The sequence below is a fragment of the Loxodonta africana genome, chromosome 22, assembly GCF_030014295.1.
Source record: "Loxodonta africana isolate mLoxAfr1 chromosome 22, mLoxAfr1.hap2, whole genome shotgun sequence".
Lineage (NCBI taxonomy): Eukaryota > Metazoa > Chordata > Mammalia > Proboscidea > Elephantidae > Loxodonta > Loxodonta africana.
The window spans coordinates 28595851-28614297 of NC_087363.1; the positions used below are offsets into that span (position 1 = coordinate 28595851).

The window sequence follows — 18447 nt, forward strand, 5'->3', positions numbered from 1 at the left end:
TGTTTTGAAGCACGGGGTACTGCGGAAGCGTGGAGTGGGGGAGCCTGAAGTGTTCTGGAAGTCCTTTTCTCTGTTTTTAAGCTCAGCACGATGCGTCCTCAATTCTCGGGCTTGTTTGTGACAGCCTCCGTGTCACAACGTCCCATAGAAGACATCCTTTCCTTTGGCCAGAGCCCTCACTAGTGAGCTCTATTGTCTGTATCAGTAAAGCCTGGGGACTGGGCTACATGCACTATCAGCTTCCCAGGTCTTAAATGACACATGAAAGCGCCTAAGAGGAGCTGCCCATGGGGTAGTGTGCAGACACAGGCTGGGCTGGAAGTTGGGGCCATTTGTGTGTGTGTGGGGGGGGGACTGTTAACTTCCCAGCCTTTGCAAAGACCAGTCCCAAGTTCATTCATTCAACAAGCATTTATTGAATACCTACTGTGTGCCAAGCACTATGCTGGGGATGTATCAGTGAACAAAGCAAACGCTAATCTCTGCCCTCGGGAGCTTACGGTCCAGTCAGGGGAGAAGGGCCATCACAAGGAAATGAAGTAGGAATCTGAAGGTGATATGCACTGTGGGTCAAACGCAGAGCAGGGTAAGGGAGGCAGGAGGGGCTTGTGCTGCAGAGGTGTGGGGCACATGCAACAGGGATGTCAGGGTGGACCTGGAAACCTCTGCAAAGGGATTAGGGGCAGGCCCATTTGAGGAAGAGTAGGAAGATCACTGGGATCGGGGGCAGGGAGTGGATGAGAGAGGTTGGGGCAGGGGCCATGGGTACTGGAGGTTAGCAATATGGTTCCACCTGTGCTTTAAAAGGATGACAGGCCACCCGTCCCTGTTCTATTTATTCTCAGAGTCAGAATCAAGGGGTCACTGGTGGGGGGACTTGATAACCCATGCAGCCAGTTGCGTTGATGGCTGTGGCCTCAGGTCCTGCACTTGCCAAGCGTTTATTTACTTTTAGTTTTGGTGTTTCTTTAAATGTGTATTAATTTTGTCATCATAAAAAACTTCAAATAAAAGAAGACAAGTGGCTCTCTCTGGAGACAGGAGGATAAGGGGCTTTCACTTTCTATCCTGTCTGCCTGTCATCTTTTTTATTTGTAAAATTTAGTCCTTGGTTAGGGTTTTTGGTTTTTTTGCCTTTAAACATTGACGGGTATTACTTTAGGCAATGTACAGGCAAAGACGAAGAAAGATTACAAGCAAAGGGAGAAGAGTTTTAAATGCATTTTGCATGGTCATAAAGTCAATTATGCATAGACACGCACACACACACGTGCACACATGCACACGCAGGCCCGCTCATGCTTAAGCCTCTTTCTAGTCAGGAGCGAGGCCCAAGGAACAACTTTGGGGGCTGCCTCCAGGAGGGCACTGGCTTTTTCTCACTTCCAGTGCTTTGTCTCCCCGAGAAGACAGTCACACCTGCACAGCCTGTCGGCAGGTGGGAGGGCAGAGTGCCCAGGATGGAGGGAGGAGGATGGAGCCCTTTGGGCAGGGCGAGCAGCACATGCCTTTGGAAGTGACAACCCACTCACCAGCTGTGAGACCTTGAGCAAGGCTCTCAACCTTTCTGGGCCTCAGCTTCTTCATCTGAAAAATGGGAATGATGACACTGCCTACGCCTCTCAAGGCTGCTGTGAGCCTAAATGAGTTGATACAGGTGAAGTGCCTGGCACCCAGCGTCAGTGGGGTAGGTGTGGTCGTTGTCTTTGTTCTCAAACAGAAGAACCTCTGGCTTTGGAAATGAAGGGTCAGGCTGTGTGGCCTACAGCAAGTTAGCCTTCTCGAGCCTCAGCTTCCTCAACTGTAAAATGGAGCAGCAAGCATCTCACCACAGGCCGCATGAGTGGTGCGCACAGCAGCACCCTCGTTGGCCCCAGGGGTTCAGCCCCAACTGCAATCATCTGTGACCCTGACTGGTGGGCTGCCAGCAGGGGCACAGCCTGGGTTGTACAGCTGGATCTTCTCTGCCAGGAAGGTGCGGCTCCTCAGATCTGAGGCCGCTCCCAGGTACCATCTTGTTGTTCTCAGCTTGGGCTTCCCTGCTTTTGGCCCCTGTGCCACCCGCTGGAAATGAGGAATAGCAGCCCAGGTCCCCAAAACTGAATCAGTGTGCCAGGCAGCTGAAGGATGTCGGGATAAAGAAATGAGGTTCTACTGCCTATTTATTTTGATCCTTTTTTCTATGAAAACTCTTCTTTTCTGCTATGCCCTTTAAAATAGCAATTTTAAACTCTCTGGTCTGTGTAAGGCTCTAAATGAGTTTTCTTAGGGAACAGATGGGATGGGGGGACAGATAATTGTTCTGCCCCTCCCTCCGCATCTTAAAGTTTAAAAGTCCATCAAAAATCTACAGTAAGGTGTTGGCACCTTCGCCCGTAAACTCTTCCTGAAATTTCGGCTTTGTGAGTGTGTGTGTTTGTGCAGGTTTCCTGGGGAGGGCATCACAACTTTCCTAATCGTCTCACGGCATTTGGTAAAATGTAGTATGTGGGAAAGGAGCCCTGGTGGCCCAATGGTTAAGCACTTGGCCACTAGCCAAAAGGCTGGCAGTTCAAACTCAGAGGCTCCAGGGGAGAAAGATGTGGTGATCTACCTCTGTAAATATCACACTTTAGGAAACCCTAGGGGCCATCCTACTCTATCACATGGCGTTGCCGAGTCGAAATTTACTTTATGGCACCTACCAACAACATGTGGGAATTCTTGTTTTACAGCACAATACCAAAAAAAAAAAAAAAAGAGAGAGAGAGAAAACCCCCAAACCCATTGCCATTGAGTTGGTTCAGACTCATAGCGACCCTGTAGGACAGAGTAGACCTGCCCCATAGAGTTTCCAAGGAGCACCCGGCAGATTTGAACTGCTGACCTTTTGGTTATCAGCCGTAGCACTTGACCACTATGCCACCAGGGTTTCCAGCACAACAAATAGAAACCCTCAAATTACTATAAAACCAGAAAACCAAACCTGTTGCCATTGAGTTGATTCCAACTCAGTGACCCTATAGGACAGAACAGAACTGCCCCATAGGGTTTCCAGAGTGGCTGGTGGATTCCTACCCCTGGCGACCCCATGTGTCAGAGTAGAACTGTGCTCCATAGATTTTCAATAGCCAATTTCTGGGAAGTAGATCACCAGGCCTTTCTTTCGAGGCACCCCTGGGTGGTTGGACTCAAACCATCAACCTTTGGGTTAGCAGCTGAGCTCGTCAACTATTTGCACCACCCAACCAAACCAAAAAACCAAACCTGTTGCCGTCAGTCGATTCCCACTTGTAGTGACCCTATAGCGCAGAGTAGAATTGCCCCCATAGAGCTTCCAAGGAGTGCCTGGTAGATTTGAACTGCGACCCTTTGGTTAACAGCCATAGCACCCTAGCCACTATGCCACCAGGGTTTTCTCTGTACCATCCAGGGACTCCTAATTGTTCATTACAGAGACACCAAACCAGCAGCAGTTCCCAGGTCTGGGAGCACCACGGGTTCAAATCTCTGCCTTAGCAAGGAGATGCCACACACCTGGGGCCAGGTGCTCTAGTTCCTCATCTTAGAATGGGGTTGTCGTGAGCTCAGATTAAAGAAATGTGACACACACTGTGTTAAGAATTCAATAAATTGTGGAAAAAATGTATCTATGCTTTCAAATTGGTGGAAATAACGTCAGCTTTCCTTCTGTCCTGTTGTGAAGTGAAAAGAGGAGGACGTCACGGGCACGTTTATTTAGGTGAAGATAGGGAGGGTCAGGTTCCCACAGCCTCAGAACACTTGAGATTTACATTTACAACTCAGAAGTTCTCCCCCCACCCTTTTATTTGGTAGTCAACATACAGTAAACGCACACAACTTTTCACATTGCAGCAGATGGCAAGCAGAGACACTCCCCTACCTCAGTCCTTTATCATTTGGTACTGAAGTTTTTTTTTCCTCTGTTTATTTTGTTGTTGTTGTTGGTTGCTGTCGAGTTAACTCCAACTCATGGCGACCCCGTGTGTGCAGAGAACTGCTCCATAGGGTTTTCAATGCTGTGACCTTTTGGAAGCAGATCCCAGGCCTGTCTTCCGAGGTGTCTCTGGGTGGGCTCAGATCACTAACTTTTCGGCCAGTAGTTGAGCACTTAACTGTTTGGGTCACCCAGGAACTCCTTTTTAGTGATCCTCAAACTAGAGGGCACTTTGGAATTCTCTGGAAGGCTTGTTAACACACTGATTACCCAGCCCCACCCCTAGAGTTTCTGATTCAGCAGGACTGGGTGAGGCTGGAGAGTCCCTGAGTAATGCAAATGGTTAATGTGCTTGGCTGAGGTTTGCATCTACCCAGAAGCACTGGGTAGAAAGGCCTGGCAATCTGCTTCTGAAAACTCAACCACTGAAGCCCGAAGGAGCACAGTTCTGCTCTGTAACACACGGGGTTCCCATGAGTTGGAATTGACTTGACGGTGCCTTTTTATTTTGGTGGAGCTGGAGGATTTGCTTCTCTAAACAATTCCCAGATGCTGCTGATGGTGCTGCTGGTCCTGGGACCACGCTCTGAGAACTGCTCCATTAGACGGCAAATATTTACTCAAGGAACTTCCTTTCCAAACCCAGTTATTTTCAGGAGTCGATTCTGACTCATAGCGACCCTATAGGACAGAGTGGAACTGCCCCATAGAGTTTCCAAGGAGCACCTGGTGGATTTGAACTGCTGACCCTTTGGTTAGCAGCCATAGCACTTAACCACTAGGCCACCAGGGTTTCCGCATACAGGTCACTAAATGAAGGGCTCAGAATAGGATTGGCAGCGGGGTGGGGGTGGGGGAAGTGGCAGTAAATACTCCAGTTTCTTTCTAGCCCGGTGGTATCAAGTCTACCTAACTGGAGGGTATGCAATGTTGTGGAGTAAAGGCGGCTGTTCTCAGGTAGACACATTTTGGAGAAGCAGCCACACTGAGGGCAGGGGTGCGTGGGTGGGGTTTTGGCTCGTGCTAGGAGCTGGGAAGGAGCCCTGGTGGTGCAATGGCTAAGCACCCAGCTGCTAACCAAAAGGCTGGTGGTTCAAACCCACCAGCTGGTCTGTGGGAGAAAGATGTGGCAGTCTGGTTCTGTAAAGATCATAGTCTTGAAAACACTATGGAGCAGTTCTACTCTGTCCTATAGGGTTGCTATGAACTGGAATCGACTTGATGACTATAGGTTTCAGGAGCTGGAAGGTGCCCCGGTTGCCCTCTCCTGGGCTGAGCTCCGGAAACACCAGTTCTGAGGGGCGCACGACTGCCTCTGCAGACTTAGACCTCTGAAGGTACTGTATAAACCTCAAACGAACCCGCCAGCTTCACAACAAAACGAAGTGGAGCTGCTACCGGTTCTTAAATTGGCTCTCTCTCTAGACGTGACCCCATTTTATATATTAAGTTTTTAATCAGGTTCTATTACGAAGTGCTTTAAACAAGGTCAGAATGCAACCTTTTAGAAAGGCAAAGAGAAAGCCAACACTGCCAGGTCTACCAGGTTTAAGAAATCAGAGTGGATGTCTCTGGGAAGGGAGAGGGCTTGCTTGACCCTGAGGAGTCACCCCTGGGGAGTCACCCCTGGGGGCCTTCCATGATCAGGTTTGTCCCCTTTGCCTTGGCTCTCCAGCAGCAGGGAGCAGTGGTGGCTCAGGGAATGGGTTCAGAGGCCAGGCTGCAGGTGTTTGAATTATGAGGTCACCAACTACCAACAGCATGGGTGGTATGGTCGTGGTACCTACTGTAAGGTGGTTACACGATTTTCCCATAATGAGGAAACTGAGGTGCAGAGCAATAGTTAAATGTAAAGAGCATGGTGCAGTGCCTGGCACACCTGCTATATTATGATGCCACTTAAAAGAAACAAAGACTCCAGTGAAGCACAAGAGAGCAAGAGGTTGACCTTGAAGGACGCTCATGGCTCAGGCTGTGCTCATCCATTTACTGAGCAAACGTATTACTGAGCGTCCAGTCAATGCCAGACACTGAGCTGGGTTGGGAGTGCAGCAGTGAATGAAGTCAATGTCCCTGCCCTCGAGGAGCTTACAGCCTGTGGAGAAGACACAACCAACAAAGACTCACTCCAGTGAATATGTATGAGATGTGTGCTCTGAGGGCTTCAGCTTGCTGGGAGTGCTGAACAAGGGTTACTGGACCTAGCCTTCCGGTGACAGAAGTCTGCTCACAGGAAGCTGCGCTCCACCTGGTCTAGAGAGCAGTGAGGCATCAAGAGCAGGGAAGACAGGTGGTGGCTGGGAGCACTTACAAAAGCCCTGGGGCAGGAGGGAGTTTGGTGGGCGTCAGGAACTGGGAGAGGGGTCTTGTGGCTGCAGTTCCAGAGGGTCATGCCACAGGCTGTGCTGGTCACACTCACGGTGCCCCATGGCAATTAGGATGAGGCCAACTCTTTAAGGAGCTGTAAAGGGGAGGCGGGTGAAGGAATTCACACTATTTAGACTTGCATTTTGAAAGATTATTCTGTATGCAGCACGCAGAAGAGACAGGGTTAGAACGGAAGCTGGGGAGCATGTGGGGAGACCAGAAAGGGGGTGGCTGGGATTTATAAAAAATACCTGGAAGGTCTGTTGAAACACAGGTCCTGGGCCTGCTCTTGCTCCCTCTCCCCACCAGAGCCACTCAGCAGGTGTGCGGCGGTGCCTGGCATTCTGAATTTCTAACATGCTGACGCTGCCGCACAGGACCACATGTGAGCGGCCCAAGCTTAAACTGTGCTGGTGGTAGAGGAGTTGGTATGCGGATGGGTTCTTAGAAACATGCAGTTTATACCTTGTAAGAAGGTAGGAGGACCTCTCTAAAAAACTTTACTCTGAAGATACTTGTCTCCAAACATATTTCAGAGATGTCCTTAGTGATTTGGGGATGGGGTGAGAAGCTGAACTTCACAAAAGCATTAGAACTCTAAGGTGACAGAGACCGGGGCTGCTTTGATCACCCGAGGCTCTGTGTCTGTAACCTGGACTCCGAGCACTGTTTGCACGGGGCTGGATTTGATTGCCTCTCTGGCATTCTGTGGGGCAGCAGCAGAAGCCCCGTGAAAACACTGCATCAGATTCAGGCCATATAGACAGAGCTTGCATTCATCAGGGCAGCTCTAGGTCTCTGTCCCATAGAAAGTCAGAGATGGACATCTCCCTTTTTCTTAGTGCTTCAGAAAGAACCCTGGCCATCCTGGCCACTGTTTTGGAAACTCCTACCTTGGCTCTGAAAAATGGTGGTGTCATGAGTAAGATTTAAGTTGGGCATTAAAAACACTGGAACTCTGGAGACCCCAGTTAGTTCTGCAACATTGCTGGGCCCCTGGCTGTGAGAACCTGGGGAAGGAAAGCCCATCTGTCAGCACAGGTACCAGCAGGTATTACCCCAATGGGAGTGTCTGCAGGATCCATGCCCTAGGAGTGACCTTTTCGTGTCTGGTTCACACCCGGCATTCACATCGCTGGGACACATGTCTGACGAGCACCCCCAAAGAAAGGTGTTTACTCTTCAGGCAATGTGGGACCATCTAGGAAATAGACATTTTTATGGATTGAAAATTATGTCCCCGAAACATGTGTGTCAACTTGGCTAGGCCACGATTCCCAGTATTGTGTGGTGGTCCACCATTTTGTAATGTGATGGAATTATCCTATGTGTTGTAAATCCTAACCTCTATGATGTTAAAGAGGCAGGATTAGAGGCAGTTATGTTAATGAGGCAGGTCACGACCTACAGGATTAGGTTGTACTTTGAGTCAATCACTTTTGAGAGAGAAATGAGCAGAGAGGAGAGGTACCTCATACCACCAAGAAAGAGCCACGAGCAGAGCCTGTCCTTTGGACCTGGGGTCCCTTTGCTGAGAAGCTTCTAGACCAGGGGAAGATCGATGACAAGGACCTGCCTCCAGAACGGACAGAGAAGATAAAGCCTTCCCCGGGAGCTGGCGCCCTGAATTCGGACTTCTAGCCTCCTAGACTGTGAGAGAATAAACTTGTTTGTTAAAGCCATCCACCTGTGGTATTTCTGTTATAGCAGCACTAGATAACTAAGGCTGACGTGTTCCCCGTATATGTTGCTACAAAGGGCCTTCATTTCTCAGGGAATGCTCCATGAAGCCACCATCTTTATAACTAGGTACTCCCTTTCCTTCCACCTTATCCTATTCATTACCGAGTATCAAAGCAAAGGGCACCACTGTGTGTTTCTGGCACCTAGGAGGAAATGTCTAGTTTAGTGGCACTTAACCCATCTGAGGGACTGCAGCTCCATTTTCCCAGTGAAAAGCCAGTAACACAATTTCCTCAGTAGGAAGCTTATGTTGTCAGGAGTGGCTTTTTCTTTAAAACTAGAGCTGTTTGTGTTGAGGGTAAGAGTGGAAAATGAACAGCAGCCTGGGACTGTCTTAGAAACTGGAAAGCCAAATGTGGGAGGTATCCAGCAATGACCCACTGCGGAGGGTTGGCTGCCTTGCAGGCGTGTGTCCTCGCTGGTTCTGGAGCCTGGAGCGCTGCCTGTGGTGGAGTGCGACCCTGGTGTTGTGAAGTAGCCGTTCTCTCATTGGCAACGGCCTGATTCACAACACCAGCTGCCCCACCGCACCATGCCAGAAGGTCGTGGGTCACCTCTGCAGGCTGCTGCTTCTAGGGGAGCGAGGGGGCGGAGAGAAGAGAGAGAGCAGGCAAGGGTTAGAACTGGAGTGCAAGACCGTTCAGCCATTCCATCTCCCTCTCTACCCCAACCAATAGTTTACCCCTTTTTAAAACTGTTGTAAAAATACATGTAACATTTGTTAATTTGCTATCGGTCAGGCGTGCAATTTAGTGACATCAATTACCTTCATCGTATTGTGCAGCCATCACCCAAAATCACTGACGAATTTTGCATCACCAGAAACTCACTGCTTCTTAATTGATGACTCCCCCTTCCCCCTCCCTCCCACTCCTGGTAACCACTAACAAACTCTGATCTCTAGGCATTTGCCTATTCTTGTTACTTCAGATAAGTGAGATCATAAAATATTTGTCTTTCTGTGACTAACTTCTTTCACGCAGCATAACATCTTCGAGGTTCATACACTGGGAACACATACTGGGACCTCATTTCTCTTTATGGCTGGGTAACATTCCATCGTATGTAGGTAGGACATTTTGTTTAACCATACATCTGCTGATGGGCATTCAGGTTGTTGCCACCTCTTGACTATTACGCATAGTGCTGCAACTAGAGTTTCCCTTTTTGTTCTGTTCTTTACCAGCCTTCTCACCCAAAGGCTGTAGGGTAGGCATTGGAGGCTCCAGGGAACCCTGGCCCCTGGGCACAAAATCATCTGTGTGCGGACACGCCACTGGGAAAAGGGTCTACTGCCTTCAACAAATCCTCAAAGGGAAACACAGCCCTCAAAAGCTTAAGCATCTCTGCCCTGGGAGCTGCAGCGGTAAGCGAATACTTTGAAGGCCCATTTTCACTAGCTTTCTTTCTACTGATACTTGTCTGGTAGGAAGACAGGAATTCCCAGGACTCCGCTGCCAAACTTAGAAATCGAAGACTGTTCCCACCTCATTTTCTGAATCATAACTCCGCCAAGATCCCACCCTCTTGATTTTTATGTCTGTCCAGGGTCCCAGACCTCCAAGGCCACATGCTGAGTAGCTCCCATGCCTACTGAGGATGACTCAGGGTCAACATGGAATCCTTTTCTTGGAGAAAAACATTCTGGGTCAAACAGAATAAAAGTTCCATCCTTGGCAGGTGGTCGATGCCAAGGAGTGTGCGGGGCGTCACCTCTGGCTTCCTGTTCCATGTGGTCCTCTGTGAGCAAAGACAGGGACATTTCCAAGAGACAGCTTAGTGGAAAATGTTTTTTCTTCTTCTTCTGGTTCTCTCCTCTTGGTGCAAAGAGAAGTGACTCAAGCTTGAGAGTGTGACCTTGGCAGCCTGACAAGTGCAGAGAACCAGCCAGGGGTTAACTCTGATTGCTTCTAGCTCCTAGGCCTTATCTAGATTTCTATACCTTTCCCCCTGTCTGTCTGAAGAAACACATTCAAGTCTCCAGCTCAAGAGGGGCAATTCTGGGGGAAGGAGGGTGCCCCATGAACGAGGGAGGAACCCTGCTCTCTTGGCCTGTTTAGTTTGTTCACTCACCTACCCATTTCACTCATTACAACCCTCCTGTGTCTGCAGTATGTGAAGCGGTTGCCCCCCAGAGGAGCTCATGGTCAGAGGTGGGGTGTGGAGAAGGTAAGAAAACAGGTACTGTGGTGATCAATGTCTGTGCTGGGGGCAGTAGCTGTGCCCCTTTGCTCAGTGCAGGGCAGGAGCACAGTGGCAGTCCCGTCTTCCTGTGGGGGCTCCGTGTGGTTCACCTGTCCCCACCATTACCAATGCAGGTCACTATGTGCCAGGTGCTTTCCATGCCTGGTCCCAGTGAACCTCCCTCAGCCTCCGTTTCCCTGTCTATAAAATAGGGGCAACCATGCTGACCTCAGGGAGGGACACTTAGGATCTAGGTGACTTGTCTCAGTCTCACAGCCAGTAAGTGGCAAGGCTGGGGCTAGAACCCAAGTCTGACTTGAAAGCCATGTTTTGCCACCTCTGTCCGAAGCACTCCGTCTGCCTCTGAAGGGGGTTCTGAGGTGGCTGGAGCAGAAAGTGCGATGGCCTTTGACCATAAGCTTCCGTTCCCATCTCCTACCGGCAGTGCTCCAGGGAGCAGTCAGGGCAAGAAACTTGCAGGAGGTGAGCCCTAAGCCAAATGCTTTACCAGCCACCCACATAGCAGGTACACAGTCATCAAGTGGGGAGAAAAAGACCCCATCTCAAAGCCTTCCTTGCCTGGCTCACTCTAAGACAGGCCACAATGTGACTCATGAAACCTTTAACTCTCCTTAGTGGGGCTCCACCGAGAACGCATCAAATGCCTGATGCTGCGCAGTGCGCAGGGGAAGGGTCACTGTGGCTGTCCTTGTAGCATAAACTCTCCCCTCCTACCTGCAAACAGGTGACGCTCTATCGCACATCGTTACAAGAAGCATCACAGGGAGGTTTAAATTATGCCTACTCCACAGAACCCTGGTGCCATAGTGGTTAAGTGCTACGGTTGCTAACCAAAAAGGTCAGCAGTTCGAATCCACCAGGTGCTCCTTGGAAACTCTATGGGGCAGTTCTATTCTGTTCTATAGGGTCACTATGAATTGAAATTGACTTGACGGCAATGGGTTTGGTTTGATGGCCAAAGAATCGCAGTTTGACGACTTTAAGCTTGAAAAAGAGGGCAGGAAGCCATGGAGTGGTAAGGGTGGTCTTGGAGCTAGGCAGAATCTGGGTTCAAGTCCCACCCCAGCACGTAACTAATACCAGAGCCTTTTGTAACCTAGGGGGGCCATGTGTATTAACTCCCTTACATAAATGGAAGTGCTTGATGGGGTTGAGAAATGGAATGATGTGTGCACACCGAGTGCCTGAAGGGGCAGGAAGCTGCCGCCGTCACTATTATCCCCTTAACACTTAAAGGGAAGGGAAGGTTATGTGGCTACTTCAAACGTGACCAGGGATGGAACACAATCTCACTGACTCAGTTCCCTATAGGGTGGAAACACATCCTGGGCACAAATAAGGGCAATCGCTGAGGACCTGGGGCCACTCATGTAAGCCCACAAAAGGGAAGCTGGCCGGAAGAACTCAGGCAGTCAACATAAAAACAAGCAGCACTGAGCCCTGCCTTCCTACTGGCAGAGGACCCCCTTGGCTCTTCCTCCCTGACGTTCAGATGGTCCAGGAAGGTGAGTCTCTCCAGTAACAAAATCCGGCAGTAAAATGACTTTGGGCATTTCCTCTTGGCATCTGCCTGGATTTTATCACCAATAGGAAAACACGTAATGCAAATTTATGTGAAAATAGCATTTGGAGTTTAATCCTTATTTCCAGGTGTTGACAACCAAACCAAAACCAAATTCATGGCTTTGAGTTGATTGTGACTCACAGCGACACGCTACAGGACAGAGTAGAACTGCCCCATAGGGTCTCTAAGGAGTGGCTGGTGAATCTGAACTGCTGACCCTGTGGTTAGCAGCCAAGCTCTTAACAGCTGCACCACCAGGGGCCCCAGGTATTGATACACTTTTAAATGAATAGTTCTTTGGCCCAAAATGGCTCCAGCCCGCTGTGTGGTTCTTAGCTATCTGACCAGATCACATTTTCCTCTTTCTGCCATTTATCTCAGAACCAGCTTTAAGGATGCAAATTTGGCAAGTTCTGAGTGCTGGATGTGGCACAGAAGTTCTGCCAAGGTTCTGGCAGGTGTCAGGGGAGGCAGAAACTTTGAGTAATTCATTAATCATAGGTTAATATTGTGCCTCAGAGTCAAGAACTGTCTGGATTTCCACATCTACAAGAAAAGAATCCCTGCTGGCATGTTAGGTCAGAATCTCAACATTGGGCCTCTCCTGTGGTGCAGAGAATTGCTAAGCTGGGGGTTTCTACCCAAGTGCAGACTGCCCTGCGCTAGACTCCCCGGGCATGGAGCCAGATGAACAGTTCACTGTGAGAAGGCGACAGGCTAGCTGATGTCTGCTGGGCGTTGTGCTAAGACTTCATGTGCTTTAACTCTTCGAATCCCTGTCCCACCCATGAGGCTCCTGTCTATCACTGTGGTCACTTAATTAGGAATGGAAAGTTCAGAGAGATGAAGGAACTTGTGTGAGGTCAAGAAGCAGCAGAGGAGCCTGCTTTAGCTCCAGCTGGCTGCCAACTTCCCTGGGTGGACAGGGCCCAGCCCAGGGCCTCTTGCCATTCAGATTCCTCACCTACTGAACTAGGGCCTTGAGCGGACACTCTCTGAGGCTCTTCCCAGCTCAGTAGGCTGGCAGCCTGCTCTCTGGACATGCAACCTGGACTAGTGGGTGGTGTGTGGCACTGGAGTTAAGTATGGGGGCTCTGGAAACAGATGGGACTGGGTTTGCATTCCAAGTCCTGTCCTACCTGTGTTCCTAGGTCAAGTTATTGAACCTCTGGGTCTCAGGGTCAGCACCTGCAAAACAGAGTAATAATATCAGAACACTTGGCCGACAGCAGATGCTTAGAAATATGAGTACCTGATGAGTGCTGACCATGACTGAGTTAATGCAGCTGGCTTTCTGAGCATCAGGTAGACCAAAACCAAAAAACCAAACCTGCTACCATCGAGTCCATTCCAACTCACAGCAACTCTATAGGACAGAGTAGAACTGCCCCATAGAGTTTCCAAGGAGTGCCTGCCTGGTGGATTCAAACTGCCGACCTTTTGGTTAGCAGCCGTAGCACTTAACCACTATGCCACCAGGGTACGTATCAGGTAGACAGAGACCTCAAAATTCTTTTTTCCACTGCCTTGAGAACCAACAAATTGAAGATTCTCAACTTGAGAATGAGCAAGTTCCAGAAAGCAGATTTAGCAGGGGGACTATGAACTGGCACTGCTGAGTGGCCGGCCGGAGCCTTCAGCAAAGTGACTGTGTTCTTTCGACCAAGATTGTGTACACAGGAAGGTCGTGTCGGCGTCAGGTTAAACCTGCACAGATCCAAGGGAGCTGACACACCACATACCCACGTACTGGTGGTATGCTTGCATTCAAGTGGCAAAAGGAGACCCAGGAGTAGGTGAGAAGCCAGGATCACAAACAGACCTATCAGCAGCCAACTCTGCTCCTTGGTTCGCCCTGGAATCCACCAGGGCCCAGGGTGTCAAAGAGAGATCACAAAATGACTGTTTCAAGAGTTACAAATGACCTTCATGTTTTAACTTTAAATACTTGCAAGAAGATGGCATCCCACAAGGGCCAAACCTGGTCCCATCCCTTTCTTCCCTCTTATCCTTCATTTCTCTCCTTCTTGCTCTCTGTGCTTTTAAAACTTCTCAAGCGTGCCATGTTCATTCTTACCGCGGGGCCTTTGCACAAGCTGCTGCCTCTACCTGAAATGCTTTCCCTTCTTCCCCTCCCTATTTTGTATAGTCTAATACCAACTCCTCCTTCAGACCTCAGCAGCAAAGTAACTTCCTGGACCCCGAGTTTCCAAGGCCAGGCAGGATCAGATTCCTCTGTAACATGCTCTCCAGGCATCCTGTGCTCTTCCTTCAAAGCATCACGCAGCGTAAGTGAAGGCTCCTTCTAACTCTGAGCTTACCGCTGAATCTTCTGCATCAGCCCTGGGCAGCATGTCCTCGTACAGCCACGCGGAGGGGACCTGCTGAACACACCCTGCTCCCCCCACCTCAGGGCCTTTGCACCTGCTATTTCCTCCTGAAGGACCTCAGCCAACCCACGGACATCTCAAGAGAATGCAAGATGGCAGATGTTCTAGAATTCTGCACCCATTTTCACCAAAGCCCTTTCTCTCTTATTTCCCATGCTGGCCCGCTTACGTTAGTCCTTGCTCACTGCTGGCTCTGCAGGGCCAAGGCAGCTAATTCTGATTTTATTTTTTAACGACATAATTATCACTTGTTGGAGGCAATACCACGGACATGACATTTATCTTAACCTTCTAACATCCGGCCTCTCAAATCTAGGAACATTATTCTGCCTGTTACTTCTGGAAAAAGATGACTCCCAGCAGAAACGCAGGGTGTGTTCCCTCACCCACCACCTCCCAAGTTCATCATGGGTCCAGACAGTCTCCATTTGGTGTTTGACATCCGAGACGTGGAATCTGCTGGCTCAGGACCTCCCAGTGGCGGGTGGGGGTGGGGTTCTGGAATGCACAGACTCAGGGCTCCACCTTGACTCTAAGGGCCTGGGTCAGTCAGTCTGGGAGTAAAGTGCCCCGCCCTCCCGGGATTCTGATAGACCAGGTTTGGGCACTGCTCTTTTAAGTCTACGGCTCTGTTAAAACCTGAATGAGCTGCAGCACACGGGAATCTGATACAGCTTCAACATCTTCCAAAGGAAATTGAATCTTGCCCATGTGGCGGGCGCTATTGGTACCTGGCACCTCGGTTCTGACACACAGGGTTTGACTCTCGGCCTGGAGGCTTCCTCTGGTCAGGAGTAGGAGCAGGAGTGTGCTCAGCCTGCATGGCGGAGTGCCAGGGAGTTAGCATCCCAACCCATGAGGGACGGGAGTTGGTGGACAAATATCCTGGCTCTCTGGCCCCTGGGGAAGTAACCCTGGGACATGTACTAAAATGGCTCCCAGGGGACCCCACTTTCCCCTGGCTGGATCCTAATTACTAGCATACTCTTTATTGGCCCGCTTGTCCATCTCACTGCCCCAGTCCCTGCTTCCTGGGAATACCTTCCAAATAAACTGTTGTTGCGTGCTCTCCTGTAGATTCTGACTCATAGCAGCCCTGTAAGGCAGGGCAGAACTGCCCCATGGGATTTTCAAGGCTGTAAATCTTTATGGGAACAGATTGCCAGGTGTTTTTCTCCTGTGGGGCTGCTGGTGGGTTCCAACCGCTGACCTTTAGGTGAGCAGTCAAGCACTTAACCACTGTGCACCAGGCTTCCTTCCACATAAACTACCCACACTTAACTGATTTTCTTAGGGTCTGCTTGGGGGGTATCCACACTCAGCTGTTCAGTCAAATGTCTGCAGTAAGTGTATTTAAGTGCACCCATGTTTTTGAATGGGTGTACTGTACGTGGGTAGCTTTCAGCAGGCCAGGACCAGGGTGAAGGGAGGGAGGCACTGCCTCTCGGGGGCTGCCCCTGCTGGAGCCCAGGCTGGACCACGGGTGCCTCTTGAGACTTTGCATCCTAGGTGTCTCACTTCCTTCACCCTAGTACCACCTGACTTTCAGGAACCAGAATACACAAATCAGGCAAAACAACCTATTCCAAGTTGGCATTTTCTAGAGTGCGAGCTTATTACGTGTTGTGACTCTGTTTCTTCGTTGCTTTTTCACAGACAGCACCACTCTAAATGGGAACCTCTTGGCTCCATGGTTCTGAAATATCGGGATTGTTCCACACGGTCCGTAAGTCACGCATGTGTTATAGGCATTTCAGGCAGTCTTTCCACTTTAAGATGATGGTGAAAATACACCAAAGGGCAATCTCGAGAGTCGGCTTGCTTTAGCCCATCTTGGCAGAAGCCTTCTAGGTGGGCTTAAAAATAAAACCTCCTGATTCAAAAAGAGCTTGCCAGCCTGCCAAGTCCAGCCCAGGGTTTATTCGCACAGTTAATGTCGCATGCAAATAGATTTCCCGCTTCGGTCATGGCAGTCCATTAATTCAGCCCCTTGTCTGTTACATCTTTATCCTTGGCAGGTTAATCCTGCCAGATTCCTCTGCTGTCGCACATGTCACGCTGTGACTATGTCCGACAATGCGGTTTTGCTAATCCTGTTGTATCAGCTTAGTGGCCTTGTCTGGTCAATCCAATGGTGGAAAAACCGTGTGTAAGGTTTTTGCCAAGATCTTTCTCCTATTCTGGCACCTACTCCCTTCTTTAAAAAAAAAAAAACACGGTGTCAATTAAACCTTTTAAAAATTGACCACAGTGTTTGGACATCTGCCAATGTCCTCCAGACAAGAATGTCAAGGCACTCAGCAGCCCCCAGACTCTTTCCGGCAGTGTCCCATCCAGCTGTCAGCTGAATATGCCTAATGGGAAGGGTTAAAACAGGAAAATCATCTAAGCAGCTCTTTTCCAAGGCTCTTTGGACTTTAAGGGCTTGGAGAAGGCTGAATGGAGGACTCCTGCGTCACCCATTATCTTTGGTGCCATCTTCTTCTTGGTTTGGTGGAGTCATTAGCATGAATTACTAGAAGAGATGCAGTCCCTCCTGCAGTCACCTTTGTCTGCTGGTACACAGGGAGGAGAACCGTCTAGAGGCCCTGCAGTGAGTTGTTCCTTCACTCCATGGCCCGGGGGGTTAAGAGCCTGGGCCTTGTAGCCACACTTGCTCAGGTTCGAATCCTGGCTGGGCCACTTACTACACTTCTACAATCTCAGGGGCCAGTTGCTTCACCTCTCTGGCCTCACTCTCCTCATCTGTAAAATGGACAAAACCATAACACCTGCCTCACAGGATGGCTAAGAGAATTCAGCAAGCAGATAATGTCAATTACTCAGAATGCTGCTGGCACTGGGTAAATGTAAGCTAATATCAGCATAGATTATAGAATTTAACTCACTACTGTCTGCAGATGACTCCAGTGCAGGGTAAAATTCCATAAGGCACATCTTTTAGGCCTTCAGATGTAAACTCTACTATCTCACTTGCTAATCACAGAAATCTGCAGATGAGCAGAAGCCCTGGTGGTGCAGTGGTTAAGCGTTTGGCTGCTAACCAGAAGGCTGGCAGTTCGAATCCATGAGCTGCTCCTTGGAAACCCTGTGGGGCAGTTCTACTCTGTCCTATAGGGTTACTATGAGTTGGAATTGACACGACGGCAATGGGTTTGGTTTTTGGAGATGAGCAGCCCTTTCTAGTCTCCCTACCACTGATCTCTCTGTGTCACCTCTGGCCGCCTTTGGTGAGTAAGGCAGCATTCCAGGGTGGATAAGTGCAGAGGGTAGATAAGACCAGACCCCCAGGTGAAGGGAGGGGGGCCCTGAGTCCTGGGCCTCCTACTGTGTGACTTTGAGCAAGTTACTCAGCCTTTAAGACTCTGACAACCCGCAGGTCAGAAAGGGCAGAACTGGTTCTACATGGCAGTTATTGTGAAGATGAAATGTAAAAGCACATGTATGGTGCTCAGCGTGCCGCTGGGAACACAGGACCAAGACCAAAAAACCAAACAGCTGCAGCAGCGTCGATTCCGTCTCACGGCGACCCCCTGTGCTGCAGAGAGAACTGCGTTCTGTACAGTTTTCAAAGCTGTGACCTTTCGGAAGCAGATCTCCAGGCCTTTCTTCTGAGTGGCAGCTGCCAACCTTTCAGTTAGAGCACTTAGCTGTTTGTGCTGCTCAGGGACTCCTTGGGAACACAGTGTTGATATTGTTGGTATGTGCCATCAGGTCGATTCTGACTCACAGTGATCCAATATGACAGAACAGAACTTCTCCACAGAGTTTCCCAAGCTATAAATTTTTATAGGAGCAGATCACCAGGTCTCTTCTCCCCCTCACCCCCGCAGAGCAGCTGATGGATTCTAACAGCAGACCTTTTACTTAACAACCGAGTGCTTAACCATTGTACCACAAGGGCTCCTTTGGAAACACAGTGAATGCCCCTAAATTGTGGCTGTCTTGACCATGGGGCTCTTCCAAGGCACCAGGGCTTTGCTCCCCAGCTCTCCAACCATGTGCCTCCTCACTCTCCCGACAGCCTTCATGGAGGCATTGACAGCCACATGGGATTGTGTAGGGAGAGCCCACAGCACAGGGCCTGGCTTCTACCACAGACTCTAACACAAAAGATGAATCTGCTCTTACCGCTGTTAAGTTCCAGTTCACCCAGGCTTGTTTCTTGCTCAAAGCGTCCTCAGCTCCATTGAGTCCTTTTTGTGTTTCTCTAGGCTGAGCCCTGTTAAGACTGGTGAGTG

General features: G+C 49.7%; 1 long non-coding RNA gene across 3 annotated transcripts in view; it reads right to left on the reverse strand.

The window, feature by feature from the left end:
• Window positions 1-8566: 8566 nt before the first annotated feature.
• LOC111750595 (uncharacterized) overlaps window positions 8567-18447 on the reverse strand; it is a 140901-nt gene continuing 131020 nt past the window's right edge. The window contains exons 4-6 of one of the 3 annotated variants that reach the window (XR_002785701.2): window positions 12956-13004; window positions 9761-9913; window positions 8568-8619 (exon numbers count right to left, since the gene is read on the reverse strand). This is a non-coding gene — a long non-coding RNA (uncharacterized LOC111750595). The other 2 variants (XR_002785702.2, XR_010319020.1) reach the window with 2 other exon arrangements.